This window comes from Gallus gallus, chromosome 5, assembly GCF_016699485.2.
Source record: "Gallus gallus isolate bGalGal1 chromosome 5, bGalGal1.mat.broiler.GRCg7b, whole genome shotgun sequence".
In the NCBI taxonomy this organism is placed as follows: domain Eukaryota; kingdom Metazoa; phylum Chordata; class Aves; order Galliformes; family Phasianidae; genus Gallus; species Gallus gallus.
Genome location: NC_052536.1, coordinates 32,309,588 through 32,326,011, shown reverse-complemented (window position 1 = coordinate 32,326,011; position 16,424 = coordinate 32,309,588). Strand labels below are relative to the sequence as shown.

General features: G+C 33.6%; 1 protein-coding gene across 6 annotated transcripts in view; it reads left to right on the top strand.

The window, feature by feature from the left end:
• NOVA1 (NOVA alternative splicing regulator 1) overlaps positions 1-16,424 on the top strand; it is a 181,742-nt gene that overhangs the window by 149,890 nt on the left and 15,428 nt on the right. For all 6 annotated transcript variants that reach the window (XR_001466732.4, XR_001466730.4, XR_005860043.2 and 3 more), the window contains exon 5: positions 14,146-14,194. The gene's annotated coding sequence lies outside the window, so the exon portion shown is untranslated. The remainder of the gene's footprint in view (positions 1-14,145; positions 14,195-16,424) is intronic.

Here is a 16,424-nt window from a genome sequence, read left to right as displayed (position 1 = left end):
CAAATATTTAGTGGACTAACATAGTGTTTGAAATGAACAGCTCTTCTAAAGAAGTGCAAATAATATTCCCTCTGATTATTAACATTGTAGCTGAGGATGTATAGGAGATGTTGTAAATCCATTAGTGAAGTACTGCTTGCTTTCATTTCTGTTTAATATTTCTTAAAGCTATAAAATTGTATTAACATAATACAATTTTATAATATATTATTACAATGTAATGTACAGTTCAAGTGATAAAGGCAGCTAATGTGATTACCACTCATAGTGCTATAAACCTTTCAGCAAAGCTGCAGAAAAAATGGTATTCAACTGTTTCTTATGATGATGGTGTTACACAGAGCAGATCACATGTTGAAGGAATCATCCAGTTTTTAGAACTTTCTTATATGTCAAAGAGCTTGACTACACAATAAAACTGAAAGGACCAGTTCAAAATACTATTCACACTTCTTATTTTGTGGTGAGTAAGCATGGTCTACCAGAGAAGTCCTTATTTAAACTACATATGTGAAGCGTAGACCTAGTGTAACATCACTACATCACTGTTGTAACTCTAAAAAAGAAAAGAAGAAAAATCTCATCTCAGCTCATAGAGAGGAAAATCAGTTTTGCTGTTATTGCTATTCTCTTAATTTTGCTTCCAAAATAGGCTGGCAACTGTTTGTTAAAATGATGGCGAATCTTCATAAATATTCATGTGATCATCTAAAATCTATATTTCTGGGTTATGCCCCTCTCATCATTTTCAAATGTCAACTTTACTATCTGTTCAACTTTACATTACAAAAAAAATCTGTAATTCTATTAGAAAATTCTAATTCACAATAGAATTCTAATTCGTGAATAGAAGTAGTAAGAAGAGCTCAAACAAAATTCTCAGTCCGAGGGCAAAATATTAACTACTCACACCTTACTGGATCTTCAAATCCAAAGATTGTTGTTTTTCATAGGTCAGATTTTCCACATTCCCTACCTTGAAACCTGAAGTGGATGAAACAGATGGAAACATTATATTCAGATGATTGGCAGAATAACAGCTCTAGTTGAACAGTCCACTAAAGTGTCCACTGAAACCACAGTCTGACATGGGGTTTCCTTCTCATACATTTGTTGTTATAGTCACTGCAGCCTCTGCCCATGCACATTTACCAGTGGATATTGTTTTTCTTTAAATAGTACTTCTGAAAGGATCAGTCTTTCCGTGTGCCTGAAATATGGTGATCTATAAGCACTGATTTCCCTATTGTTCTTTTATAAAAGTCTATGATTTGTTCTTTAAAGCTAACTCAATCTAGATGAGAATATAATTAAAACAAGATGTAAGAAAAGTACTGCAGAGCTTCAAACCCAGTCACAAACCATCTTCACTCTCCAGAACGGAGTCCATGCTTGGAGACTTATCAACAGTTTACGGCCTGGTTTGGCTCAGTTCCGTGAGTAGTGGGGCGGAGGGATTTCTCAAAATCCATGCCTCCAGAAAAGGGAAAGAGGGGACTCCAAAATAATTAAAAACAGCGGCAATGATCTGAGGAGAAACAAACTAATTTTCTAAATATGGTGTCGGAATGCAAGATAACACACCATAATACAATATAATTAGAGTTGAAGCTAATAAATCAAATACAATGAGAGTATCTGAAAGCTGTAGACCTTACAGTAGTTCTGAGGCAATGCGTGCAGTCAGGATGAGAGACAAGGGAAGAAGCGACATCAGGTGACTTTGCCAGAGGTTATATCTCCTCTCTGATCGCAAAGTCCCCTGGTGAATGTAGTTCTTCTCTTCCAGATGGGTGCCCAGAACTGGAGCATTAACAATTTAATTCCCAGTGAACTACATAATGTTATGATGTGGGATACCAGTAACCAAAAATCATAAAACCATGACAAGACTTTAATCTACATTTCTTGAAGCCAGCAAGTTTACTTACTTACCAAGGACAGGAGAAAATGAAGGGTAGAATTCATGAAGATATTTTGATCAAGGAATAGTAGAGGTGGATGCAGCTAGACCTGTTCAGACTGTGGAATAGTTGTCAGGTGGCACTTAACAGTAGCATGATGATAACTGTGGGAATGTTTTCAAGACTGAGTAAGCTTCTCCATATTAGTATAGCAGGGGGAAAATATACAGCTGAAACAAAGAAGGTTTGGATGGCTATAAAATCCTATTTCAATGTGAGGAGAATTGATCATAGTAGAAGTTTTCTCATAGAGGTTGTGAGGTATCCAGCCTTGGGTTTTCAAGACTTGAATGAATAAAACTCTGAGTGGCTAGGTTTGTCCACACAGCTGGCTCAGCTCTTCCAGTATCTACTAAGGTCCACTTCAAGTTGACTTACCCTGTGCCCCTGCAATTGTGTGATTTCCTCACACCACACTAGTATATAATAGTAAGATGTCACAGAAAGGCAGAATTGAAAGAGTGAAGAAAAAAAATAAAGGAAAAGAAATTTATGAAACTAATTCTACAGACATTTCAATTGTTCTAAACTTGTCTTTGACTGTATTATGATCAATAAAGATAACATGGCTAAGAATTTAGGATATGTAATTAGTTTACATTGACCACTGGACATAAATCTTCTCATAAACATTACTGTTCTTTTTCTGCATTTTACTTGTAAGATTATGTTAAAAAAGTACACAGTGTCATCTATCTATCCTCTTCTTTTTCCCACTGTGTAACCTCTGAATTGTAATACTTTACTCATACCAGATTATACATCCAAACAAGCTTATGAAGATGTATAGCTCCTTTCTGCACTCTGACTCAAGAGAGTGGCTAGAAGATACTAGAAAACATAAACCAACTAAAAACAAATTAAGGACTCAAAAGAGCATGCATAATAATAAGTATCACTTTCAAAAAGAGATGGGAGTAACTACCTATCCTAATTTCAGATCTATGCTCCTCCCAGCACTCCCCAAATCCTTGCATCTAGGGGTTTAGCTGTGGTTCATATAAAATGTCAACCTGCAGTATATTAAAACTTAAAAAGTCAACTTAAAAAGTCACTCTTCAATATCATTCTAACGGTGATTAATTCCTTTTATATTCATTTGAATAACATTAATCAGAATAAATTCATTTGGTGGGAATGTGGAGAGAACATCTGCATTTCAGGGGAGCCAATTTATATGAGCAAGTGTTTAAAATAAATAAATATAAAATTAAATAATAAAAGGATAGCAAAAAGAAAGAAACTGAAGTCTTTCATGACAGTCATCAATTGTATAATAAGATAAGGTAAATCTGAGTACTTAATTTGTACATTTACTGCATGTAAATAAAGTATAGGAAATACATAGCCCTGTATCGTACAAATTATACACATGTGAAGTTATACTTTTCTAGCAGTGGCAATTGATAAAGATTTCAGAGAAACATCATAAAAGACTAAAAGATCTTCTATTATTTTTATTTGATTAAATTGTCATTTAATTTTTTTTCTAGAATTATTCAGTCTCTCATTCACAGATGAAATATCCTCCTAAAGCTTCAAATTACAACTCCAGAAACTTTACCCAATGCTTGGGCAAAAGTCAAGCATCCAGATGTTACCAAATGCTGAGCTTTTTGTGAGTATGTTAATTTATGGACTAAGCTTTTTTGTATAAAAACAGATTCACATAGGTAATATAAACACAGGGTTAGCCAATTGGGTTACAAAAACTAATGGCAAGGAATAAAGTTTATTTTTCTATGAAATTTCTTGTATTGCAAAAAAGTATATATTGCATTTACCTTTTTCAGCTCCAAATGCTTAATAGTAAGGTGCCTCATCGTTTCAAGAGATTATGAGGAACATATAAGATGTAGACTGTGCCTGCCTCTCTGACAAAAAAGTAAAATAAAATACAATTCAGGGAGTGAGAGTGGGTTGACATTTTAACTTCACCTTGAAAGGCTATTTAGTGTGTGCAACTGTGACAGAGATATCCAAATTTTCAGCTTAATCACATTGAACAATTTATTTCTTTAATCCTAAAACCCTATCCAATATTCCTAGCTTCAGCTGTGAAGGACAAAGCCGTATTCTGAATGATATAAATTATTTCAACTAGTTCAGAGCTAAAAAAACAGAAATCAGATTGACTTATCTTTTGACATATATTATGTCTGTATTTCTGTAGTTTTTGAGATAGGAAATTTTTTATCTGAAAACCTCAACAGGTTGACAGCCTTCTGGATTTAGAAAGAAGTTCTGTTATTAATGACAGCTTCTAAGAAGACTCTCCATATCCATGTCGATATGGAAGAAGCAGAAAAATTATGTTGTTGAGCCATTCATAGTATTTCTTGTAACCTACACTTTTGAGTTTCTTAGGTTTAGTTGTGTAATGTATTGCAGCCATAATGATGTCATTAGTTCAGTTTCATAAACTTTTAAACAGAAAAACAATTTGGATTTGTAAGAAAGCTGAATATAATTTACAATTTCAAGGTTAAATACTTGCATTTCAGTAAGCAAAAAGAAAGCAAAACCTTATTTTCTGAAGTGTGATCATAGGTTCTTTACCATTTTGTCCATAAAGAAAACAGCTAAGGAGAGTAAAAGGCTTGCTAATGCAGTATATTTTTATGACAGATATTTTATAGTGCTGACAGTTTACAGCAGCTCAGACAGGTTAATTTTTTCTATACACAATATTGAATAACGAACAATGAAATCCTAGTGCACTTTATTTCCTGTTCTTTCTGGTGTCATGAGAACAAGGGTAATATAATGTGGAAAGATAATAGGATTAACAGCTGACTTTCCTGGAAAAAAAACACTTTGTATCCAGATTTTTGACTGTCCAATTAATAGGGATAGATAAAGCATACATTACTCTCAAATGATGACAAGAAACTGAGTAGGTTTATTACCAGATTTACTCAAGTCTTTACCAACATATTTTGTAGCATACTCCTCTCATGCAGTTTACAAATCTTGAGTAATCTGACAAGAGCAGATTTGAAATGTGGTTACCAGAGTCTTGTAAATAATCTTAGTGGGGTGTGAGAGGAAGGAAAAGGAAATTAAGACTCTGAAGGTCAGCTTCTCAGATGGCAGCTTGCAATGACAGTTTGACAGATTTGCTGGTGTTGTGAAAGAATTATATGCAATAACTATATGAATCTCTCACTTTCCTCCAAGGATTATATATTTTTTAATGTGTCATAAATACAGAGCTGTGGAAAGCACTTCTAGGTAGGAAAATGTGAAATTCTTTATTTCCCTTGCAAATCATCTGCATAATGTAATCTGGAAGGTTGTGTTTATCAGTGGTAGGAAGGCAGTTTAAACAAATGTTCAACATATGTACATCAACAGCAGCAAAAGGTCATCGTCTTAGCAGACAGTTAAAAATGTAAACAAAAGCCATCATGTCTGAATGCTCCCTGCCTCACACTGACAGCAAATAATAGGTCCCTAACAGAATATCTGTCATCTTGGAAACATTTACTGAGCATTTTGTTCAGGCTGACATAGACTGTTCAAGTGAGTCATTGTACAGGGAGGCAGCTATTGCCATTTCAGAAAGTACCTTGAAACTTTGGCAATTTCAGATCATTGTAATTCAGCAGCAATGAAGTGACGAGCTAGGTACTACAGAGTCCAGCCAGTATTATGTTATAGAAATCCACCAGTTAAAACCTGTTTGCTAGAAACCATTAAGCACTACACTTTATCCTTTCCCTTTATATGGATTGACCAGTGATGGTATGTTGGAGTAGGTAATGTACATAATTTCCAGATTTGTAGTATATGATGCTGACATAACGTCACAAAAGTAGGCTGATAGCTTGCTTTTCCTGATTGTTTTTTTTCCTCACATCTAATCTAATGAAACATATCCTAGCCTCACCTTATCCTCTTTATCCTAACAAGCAGCAGTAGAACAGTCTGCACAATTCAAAACATACAGTATCTCATATAAGTTGCTATTTCTCTTCTGACTCGACACAATATACCTGTTAGAGGATTTAATTAAGAATCTCAAAGCCATTATCTCCTCACTAAGAAGGCCCATTTGCAATCTGTGCAATCTTTAATCAGTCCACACTGATTTCTGTGTGTAAAACAACATTGGTTCATGAAAATAATTACGTGGTGATACATAGTCCTGTCGAAGAGAATGCAGGGAACAGGATAAGAAGAGGAAGGAATCTACCGTCCACTTTTTTTGATAAAGTGAGAACAAATATAACCATTCTTTTCTGTGCCTCTTCTTACTCAGCTGTTCTTTTAAATCATCTGTCTATGTGCCAGAAAGAAGAAAAACAAATAAACAAACAAGCAAACAAACAGAACCTGGTTTTAATCTCATATTCCATCTGCTTCTAGAATTACTGCTAAGGGCAGGTGGCAAATGATTTCTTTCTAATTTTCCAGTTTTCTCCCAGGGACAAAGGGAGCCTCCTTGTTCAGGTTGAGGAGTTCTTTACCAGCCCTAGAGATAGATTAAGAAATAGCTCAAGCCAAACACAGGTAAAAGAACCTGAGTCAGTATGAAATGCAAATATGAACAGTTTGATGTTACATATGCAGTGCACGCAATTAATCATGAGACAATTATTTTAGTTGGAAGATTTTAGCAAAATAAACTGGAACATGACTTCAAGGCATTTCCTGTATGATCAGTCTTCTTAGTGCATATCCACATAAAGTCATTTCTGTGCCTGCTAGTATAACTGTGTTTTGTTGGAAATAATACTTTGAAAGGCTGCATTTCAGGCAAGAAGAATCACTTTCATAGTCTCGGTTTTTAACAAGGAAACATCATTAAAAAAAAAAAATGTGATCTCCACCAGCCTCATTTGTGAATACCAAGACTTTTACTGACATTTCAATAAAAATCTGAATGAAGTGCACATGTGAATCATTCATAGACATTCAGATACAGAGTGATACGTACACATTAACTTGTATATATATATATATACACTAATATATATGCATGCATACAATCATTGTAGAAGTGCATAGAATGTCTCTGACAAAGGAGAGAGATGTGATTTTTAGGCTTATTTGACGTAATAATAATTCATTGACCTCTCTTACTCACTGAGGGCTGATATTAGAATAGCCCAAGGGGAAGAAAATATGTCAAGCTCCTAGATCAAAGGATTTAGGTCTTTACTCATATAGGTGCTGAATCCATGGTGGATTTCCAAGTGAAAGTGCCTGCAGCAACATTTGTTAATTACAGGTTGTGTTCTGCTGTTTCCAAACAGGGTGAAAGTGACAGAAGTTTAACTGTGAATAATTACACACTTGAATAAGTATGTGATTAGCCCTATTTGTTGTGTTTGTAACAAGAGTGACAGGACAAGAATGAAGTGATTGCATTATTTACAGATTAACTGTAGACAAGTAATTATTTATGTAAGCTATTGCTGGGGGTCAGGGAATGCATGCCTCAGAATGTCTAGGATTTGAATGGAAGCTTCAGAAATTGGGTTTCCAAATGATATAGTGGAAGTAGAAATTCTGCACATTTATCTAATAGTGGAGTGGTTTTCTTGAGATAAATGTCTTGGAATGTCAAATGACATGTTCTCTTGAATCCAAGGATTAGATGAAGCCTTTTAAAGTCATTGCTTCCAGCCTAATAAATCACAAATGCCACCTAGTGGCTTTTGCCATATAGTGAATCGTTACAAGTATGCAAAATAAATAAATAAATAAAAAGCCATCAACAAACAAAATCTACAGATTTACCAGCATGTTAGTTCCATCGAAGTGCATATGGCTGATGGAATTATTTGTGATTTTTTTTTTCCCATCTAGTTCCCAATAACTTTTTATTTGAATTGGATCAGATCATGAAAATCTGACTCATGTTGATGAGTGGTAATGAATAAACCTATTAAAATGCAATTTAAACTCCCTGTCTTGGGACTTTCCTTTCCTCACCAATTAGAGGAAGGTTCTAATTTACAAAAAGTCACCTTAAGTTTGTGATAAGGTTAGCTAATTTAGATAACTCAAAAAAAAAAAAAAAAAACTTCATATAACATAGTAGCAAATTGTCCTAATTTAACAATATTCATCCAAGCTTGTTCATCCAAGTAAGTAGAAAGTCTTTGCTGTTTAATTCTGTGCTACATTTTCGAATTGAAAAAGTTTTCCAAACTAAAAAACAATGTCCAGCCAGCAAATATAAAGCAAATAAAAAGAAGACTAAGCTGATCTCTGGGTAGGAAAATAATAATGCTATGATGGGGTTATTATATGAGTGGTATATGTTGTAAGATTATCTTGAAATTCATGACAGGAAACATACAGGATCAGAATAAAATATTTATTAATAGAAACCATGTCACACTGTTGTTGCTGGATCTCTGTCTTTTTATATCTTTGCAAGCAACTTTTTTTGTTCAGTATCTAGTGGGTGTCTCTGTATAATAGAATTTCTGTTATTTCAGAAATACCCAGAGCCTAGAAATGTCAGAATTTATACAAATTGAGACTTGTGGAGCTGTGTGGACAAAAGTTTTTGAAAAAATATATCTATCAATCTATCTATTAGAACCTGATTTAGCAAATAAGAGTAAATCAAAACTTATAAAAGGCTTATGTTTTAGCACAGTATTTAGAAATAAAAATGATAGTAACTTTCAAAAACTTTTGGGTTATTATTTGCTTTGGCAAAGTATGTTTAAAGTGCAATTGTCAAAGTATGTAGAGGATTGTTGAATTAACCATTATTATTATTACTATTACTATTACTTATTACTAGTGATCTATACGCTTGCCTGATCTCAAAATCCTAGAATAAAATAAAAGATAGGTCAGAATTAATCAGTATAATTGTGTGTGGACTGTTTATGAATGTTTCATAATGTACAATATTTAGAGATATTTATTAAGGTAAGGGAGCTTATTTATGCTGCGTATGAAAGCTTAGTTGTAACTAAATTCTCAAGATGCTTTGTATCCCAGAAAAAAAGTAAGGCTGATTGAATTGAATCCATTCAGAGCTGTTCTCTCAGAAACATTTGTTTCACCAGTTATTCAGTGCTCTGTTGAGGAGTGGGGACAATACATTTGATTTTGCTTCTGAGTCATTTATTTCAATTAGTAAAAGCTTTGTATAGAATGTTTTTCTTTCCTTATGGCTTCACCCTGCTAACCTCATATGCCTCATTCCTTGCTTGCTTTTAGGGCATATTTATATTTAATTATGAGAATAAACAAATTAATTTCATAGTAAAAGAGATTTTAATATAATTTATTATTCTTGTTGTTAATACTACAAATAATAATATATTTCAGTGGAGGGAAAGGAAATAGCTCTTGTGTGACCTTTGAGGAGAAAGATATTTAAGTTTCTTGAACATCTAAGTGAGAGAATATGGCTCAACAAATCACAATATATATTAAATTTCTATCAAGTATTCTAGCATTATATGTTGTTTTATTATTTTATTTGAATTTCCTTAAAACAGTAATGAGAAAATCTATATCATGTCTTAAAATTGAATCTGAGGGAAAAAAAAAAAAGTAAACTGATTTGTAGACTGGCTATATATTTCTAGAAGGGAAACCAATATACAACAGCTTTTGGACATGTAATTTAAAAAAAAAAAAAAAGAGCAGCTTTTCCAGGTGAACATATTTACATATTTTCTTGTAATGAGATATTTGAACACATTAAGATTCCATGGCTGCAAAGGATTATTAATGACACTGCTAATAACAGTAATTAGAATTTTTGCCATTTTTCTTGACCTCTATCATTCCTTGACTTCCACCTGCTCCCTACATACACCTGCTTTTTCTTTCTTCCCCTCTTGTCTCTCTCATGTGTGTAAATTCATTATATAAAGTAAAATGAGCATAGATCTGATAATAAATCTTGTCTGATATTGTTTATGATGTATTTTCTCCTTTACTTACTTATTATAGGACAGTATCTGTACATGCATGTACTTGGATACAATTCTGTTCATGGGCTATTTCATATTGTGAAGTAAAACAATCCTTCAGCAAGGATATAGAAGAATATGAATATATATGAATATACACTTCTTATAACTATTAGATAATATTTAAAATCTATCCAGAGATCTTTCAAAGCAATTAATATCTTGCTATATTAATACACAAGTTAACAATAAAATACTTTTGCCTAAGTTCATCTTTAATCAAATGAATCTCTGTAGCTGACATTTCATATCAATTTACCCAGGCTAGGTGCCAAGATGACTCGCTTTCCTAAGTGTCTATCCATAGTGATAGATAGGAAAGTCATCAGTTTTACAAGTTCCAGACTGACATCTTGACGGCAAGTCCACAAAGGACTTAGATGTTTAGTATTATTTCACATTTATCACCCTCATTTCAGATTTTTACACTTTGCAACTTTAGCAAAAGACAACAGAACAGGGCCTATGTTCATTAACTGACTTCAGTCACATAGTTTCAAATCCCAGTCCACAGTAGTCACTTTACTACAGCATGCTGCATTTTCCATTGATTTAAAGTTTAGATTTCTAGATCATGAGCAAGGAAACTAGAGTATAATTACATTTCTCCTCCAGTTCCACGCTAGAGCATGCATCAAGCTTATTCTTCAGATGTGGAAGCAGTACAGAGACCACTAAGACGAGATGATAAATAGGCTTTGAGAGTTCTAAAGTACTTTGCACTTATGCCCATGAATCACTGTGATTTATGTCATAGTTGTTCATATTATGTATCCTCAAAATCCAGCGCAAACATCAGGGAATCTGACTTTTTTCAACTTAAATACAGCAGGAAGAAGAAATAGGCCATGGAAGTGTTGGAAATCAAAACAGAAAGATGTGGTGTTAGAGCTGGAAGACTTCTATCGTTACTGAATGCCTTCTGAAGACACTGTAAGAAAATGTAGGATAGACTCAACTTCTAAGCCAGATGCTGAGCAGAGCTCCTACCTTTGGATTGAATAGCTGTTAGAAACTGTCAAAAGAAGAGTTTCTAAGGCAAGTGGTTGCTGTGCCTGTCACTGATGGTGGTCCTAAACACAGTACAAACTAATGGAATACATATCCAATCATACTTCCAAAAGACATCTGGATGTTTAGAGGCTCTTAGTAAAACTTACAAAGTTCTGAAGACATGCAGTGAAAATAAGCATTTATTGGCAAAGAAAATCTCCCTAATATTTAGGAATTCTTCACTTGCATATTTTTGTAGTTTGAAAACACCTAGTTTGAACACTGGTTTAATTTGGTAATGACATTAAAAGTCTTTGACATCTAGGACCTCTCAAAACACAGTATTTCAAATACATTTCTATAAATGATTTTGGCCTTGAAAATATTTGTTCCCTTCAGTAATCTTGCTTAAGTAAACTTTACTGCCTTTGAATTTTTCAATTTGGAAAGCTTTATGTAAAACTTATCTTTATTTAAGACAAATTATTTCAGCAGGAAAAAAAAAACCAAAAAACAACACCACCAACAAAAAAACCTAAACCATCCAATCAACAACAAACAAACACTACACATCCCCAAACGTTTATTTTGTAAATAGTAAAGAATAAGTTAGAAGTCAAGAAAAGGTAATAAAGCTTTCTATAAGTACATGCAATTGCTGTTAATCAACTTAATAATTGATTTTATTTGTTTGTTTGTTTTGTTAGTGGTATACCTAGAGAATAAGCAAGAGCAAAACTGTGTACTTTCAGCAGATGTATTTCCAGGTCTTTAGTGAAGGTAGCAGTCCAGAGAGTAGGCAAATAGGTTTATCAATTAATATGGAAAGATGGTTCAGTGTCAGCAGCAAAGAACAGAAAGGGGGACTAAGCAGATAAAGTGAGAAAAAAGATGCTTTAAGACTTAAGATACAGCTGAGTCTGCTTTTCCAATTTACTTGCAGTCTACTATTTTTGTTTAGCCTACTGGCTAAGAGTCTAAAGACGCTCCAGGTATGTTCTGTGCTCTTTCTTTCTCTAGGTCAGAAGAAGCTCTTTTATTGAGATTAAGCAGCTCATAATTAATTTATGACACAATAGAAATGGTCTTGTTGGATTATGTTTAGAATGTAAATCAGTGGAAGTATTCACAACTAAAGGGCTATGTAATGAAGTAAATACTTCTTAATTGCTTTTGCATGCATCCACTTAGAAGTTTTAACCACTTACAAGCCAAGTTTTCACTTCCTATCAAAGAAGAATAAAAAAAATGGAAACATTCAAACCGTGACAAGTTTTTACATATATGTGTTAATTCTCAGTTTGGATTGCATGTGCATGTACATTGTCAGAAACTGGTATACCTTAACTCAGTATACATTGGCAGACTTGTCTGAAATACTTCTAAAACTCTTCACTCACAAATGCCTCTTTTACCATGTGAGAATATCTGTAAGTGAAACTGTTAATTAACAGATATGTTTACACCTAAAAGTTACAACTTTTTTTCCTTAACTCTTGTGGCATAATATATTATTTTTGATGTTCATAACATGTACTGTATTTTTAGTGGATCTACTTGATTTAAGCATTTCATTTAAATATGTGTATCCCTCTCGATCCAAACTTCTAAATATTTATCTGTAGAATTCTAGTATGTGGTACTACATATATTCAAATCAAATGTTGAAATTAAAGATGATATTCTTTCTGCTGGTCAAAAGGAATGGCACCAGCCCCAAGAGAATAGTGCATATTGACAAGATACAAGCTGAAATACATCATAATACTAAATATTCTTAGTATATTTATTGGTGGACTGAGAAGAAATCAAACTGCAGCCAAATAGAGGGAACAACTTTAATTGGATTTTAAATAAATTCTTAGTCTTTTTTCACGCCTTAACAAAAACAAAACAGTAGGGGTCATGTCAGTGACTACAGTCTGAAAAGAAACAATTTTAATATAGGAAATATAGGAAATTTGAATAGCATTTTAAAATAAACTTGACACATATGAAATCATATTTAAACTCTTTTTTTTTTGGGGGGGGGGGGGGGGGGGGGGAGGGGAGTAGGGGGAGTTGTTAGGCTTGTAAGGATAACAACAATCATATGCATTTTTCTTGCTTAATAAATCCATACATTGTACACTTAAGATTCCAGGTAACTGAAGAACCTTCTTTTTCTTTTTCTTTTTCTTTTTCTTTTTCTTTTTCTTTTTCTTTTTCTTTTTCTTTTTCTTTTTCTTTTTCTTTTTCTTTTTCTTTTTCTTTTTCTTTTTCTTTTTCTTTTTCTTTTTCCTTTTCTTTTTCTTTTTCTTTTCCTTTTCCTTTTCCTTTTCCTTTTCTTTTTTTTTTTTTTTTTTTTTTTTAATGGGTTTACTTTGATAAACTGCACATAATATAAGAGAAATGAGCCTGGAAATCATTGCTTGCTGCTGAATTCCGTTCCCTGAGTATCATCCCCCTCATTCATGTTGCAGTGGAATGTTTCACTCCTTGTTGCTTTTTAGTACTAACAGTAAATAAATGAAACTGCCTTCTCCCTGGTCATTCCCCTAAATATACTCACTGCCCTTGCTTATATTGCATATACTGGCAAGTTGGCACTCTTCCCAGCACAAATGCTATACAGACTCTGGCAGTTACAGGGCTGTGGCACAAAGAGACAAGCTCTTTTCACAAATGGTCACAAAAGTGTTTAAAGCTCTGTTAGAGATTCCATATCCCAGAAAGAATGCCAAACAGCTGGTATGCTATTATCCCCAGCTTCAACTTCTCTGGGCAATAAAGCAAATATTTATTGCCTTTTGCATTCATCATGTTTATTTCTGCTTTGCAGTTGATACAAACATTGAAAATAGCTGCCAAATAACCACAAGGATGCCTCTGATGCATTTTGCAGACTAAGTCACCAGGCACAACAAAGACACACATGACTTACAAGTACAGAACCTGGGACTGTACATGACTGTACATTATTGAATGAATACTGGAAAGCTAGCTTTGGTACAGCACTGTATATAAATATATATATATATATGTGTGTGTGTCCAGTTATCAAACTCAGTGAAATCCCTATGGCTGGTGTTGGCTGAATTACTGAATCAGAACCATCTAAGCAGTGGTACTGAAAAAAGGTTCAACGCTAGCAAAACCTATTAAAAATCACTGTCCTTTCTATCTCTTCCTACTGGCACTGGGAAACATGTTGCAAAGTTATGCTGACTTAACACGTTTGCTTTTTTCAGGTTTCTCTCTCCTTTAATAGGACTGGTATTTGCTGAGCCTGAGTGAAGGGTAAGAAAGTTCTATCTAGGTAATTTAATGTAACATTGAAATAGATACTTTTTGGCAGTCTGAACTTCCCAAAGTATGATGGTCTTTCCTGCTAAACATTTCCCTTTTCAACTCTTAAAGAGTGTTATGGTGTTGTTTAGATTCTGCACTTCTGGATAATTCAAGTACTCTCTCTTATCAGAGACGTGTCTTGATAGAGTTTTATATAATATAACTATGTTATTTCTTACAACATCAATTCTCTCAACTCTCTCAACTCTGGCTGTTATTTTCTAGATCTGTGTGATTTGTGGTCTCTTTCACTAAATGCAGATATTATTTGTCATTGTTCTCCCAGGCGATTGACAAAATATTTCTCTTAATACAGTGATCAAAAATCTATGTAACAAAAGGCAGGTAAAGAACCAAAGGTGCAAATCATGTTAAGATGTTAATCTCGGTTTTAGAAAAAATAGATCCTGTTCACTCTTGGTAATACTCCTGTTATATGAATGTATATGGACATCTCCATTACTAAGATGTTCCTGATTTCTTCAAACGCAGTCAAGTTATGCCTGGGGCTGTCCTCTCATCTGAAGCTTTTCTCTTATTTCTGCTTGCTCCCCTCCTCCTTCCTTTTATTTATTTTTTATTTTTTATTTTTTACCCTACTGCAAATGTGCTAACCTAATTCTTCAAGAGCTGCAAAAATCCTGCCTTCCTAAAGAAAGAACCTGTAGGGGATTTTTCATAATTAAGGACATTTGATACACGATGTTCACTTTTCTTAAATAAAAGAAGTACAATGTGGATATTGCGGGACAGAGGTTGTTTTTTTTGTTTTTTGTTTTTTTTTTTTTCCCCTACAGAAATTAATTATTTCAACTATTTTTTCAGCCCCAGTCAGAATAAAATGACAAAATACCGAAATTTCTCCCTGTATTGAAAACTTACAAGACTGTTATCTGCTGAACAGGCTAAGATTACTTTCTATGATCACACCTGCTAAAATATTTCATTTAAATGACTTGTCAGACAATTGTCTTGGGCATCCTAAACAGAGAAAGCCTGCATGTAAACTGATGTGCACAGTAGTAACAGCTGTTTGACTACAGGTTACAGCTCTTCAGCGTCTCTATCTTACTTACTGTCTCTATTCCATCAGAGTAGTAATCATCTGGGGAAAAAAACAAAACAACAACAACAAAAAAAACCCCAAGTAAACGGAGAGAGAATGAATAAAAACATTAACCTCATCTTAAAAGTGAAAAATTGCAGTGTTTTCATTTTATTCACCAGTCTATTATTGGATGGTTATTATATTCTCAGTTTGATGTAAACCTGAATAACATGAGATTTTATTATAATTACATATCAGCTATGAGCTCCAAATGCTATGCTGTCTAAATGTCATAGTGTAATCTGCATTAGGAGCTTGAGTCATACATGCAGCCAAAGGAGAAACTGGAGAACCCTACGGGAGATATAGTTGAGTCAGTGATTGATCCCAATAAAAGAAGGCTATGAACTATACAAACTAAATCAGCTAAAGGCCCACACAAAGGTTCAAGCAGTGTCAAACTAATATATAAAAAAATTGAAACATTTTTATATTTAATTTTACAAATCAGAATGTCAAGAGTCAGGTTTACTTGTCCACAAATAAAATATTTTGTTCAGAATTCAATAAACATTTGAAATTCTGAGGCAAAAATGAAATTTAAACATGGAAAAAAAGTCATTATAAAAAGTTTGAGAATTAACACTCTAAAAGTTCAATGAGCTCATTTTGACAGCTTTTCAAATCTTTGTCAGCCATCAATGTCTTTTCTGATTTTCTCTGTTAGTAACAATGTTAAAAAGATAGATTCATAATTCATAAATTAACTACTATTAGATCTCATTCTGTCCACTTTAACAGTCTTCATTCATCGTGAAATTAGTGAAAGGCTAATTAATGATTTTCTCCAGCCTTTACAATTCTCACTGTTCCTCAGATTGGCTCAGCACAGAGAAAGTGAGACATTTCCCATCTTGTATGTCTTTGGTAATGTAAACTGGCAGAAGAGAAAGAAACATGGCTTAAATATGTTACTACTAAATATCCAAATCTTTGGATATAAATTAGTCACAGATGACAACATCAGCTGTCCTAAGAATTCCACTGTATCATGTTATGATGAGCTGACTGTTAGCATGCAGATACCGTGAATAAGAAAAAATATTCCTTTAAGAAGATATCAACACTAAA